The sequence below is a fragment of the Microtus ochrogaster genome, chromosome 1 (assembly GCF_000317375.1).
Source record: "Microtus ochrogaster isolate Prairie Vole_2 chromosome 1, MicOch1.0, whole genome shotgun sequence".
NCBI classification, from domain to species: Eukaryota; Metazoa; Chordata; class Mammalia; order Rodentia; family Cricetidae; genus Microtus; species Microtus ochrogaster.
This window is the reverse complement of record NC_022009.1, coordinates 47,113,874-47,114,514: the sequence shown is the minus strand read 5'-3', so window position 1 is coordinate 47,114,514 and position 641 is coordinate 47,113,874.

Genomic DNA, 641 nt, shown 5'->3' with positions numbered 1-641 from the left:
TGATTTATTGTTTTATTTCTTGTGGCCCTGGAAGCAATAGGCTGTACCCAGATGAGTATACCAGAGTCTAGTGGGTGGAAAGATGTATGCTGTCTGGGTTGGTGTAAGTATGCTCTTTGATGTTCAACAATGACAAAATTATCTAAGAAAATCAGGATTATAGTTAGTGGTGGTCATCAGAAAACCTTAAACAGGGATGGGGCAGGGCATGTTGCTTTTCAATACATGCACAAGGGGCAAATGGGCTTCTGACTATATTTCCATTTATTTATTTATTGGTTTTTAAATATATATTTTTTTGAGATACGGTCTCTCTTTGCAGTCCTGGCTATCCTAGAAATCACCCTGTAGACGAGGCTAACCTGGAACTCACAGAGATCCTCCTGCCTCTACTTCCCAAGTGTTGGATTTAAAGGCATGCAATACTATACCTGGCAAAAGAATGTTTTTTGTTTTTGTTTTTTTTCTTTCGAGATAGGGTTTCTCTGTGGTTTGGGAGCCTGTCCTGGAACTAGCTCTTGTAGACGTAGACCAGGCTGGTCTCGAACTCACAGAGATCTGCCTGTCTCTGCCTCCCGAGTGCTGGGATTAAAGGCGTGCGCCACCACCGCCCGGCAAAAGAATGTTTTTTGAAGATTTCT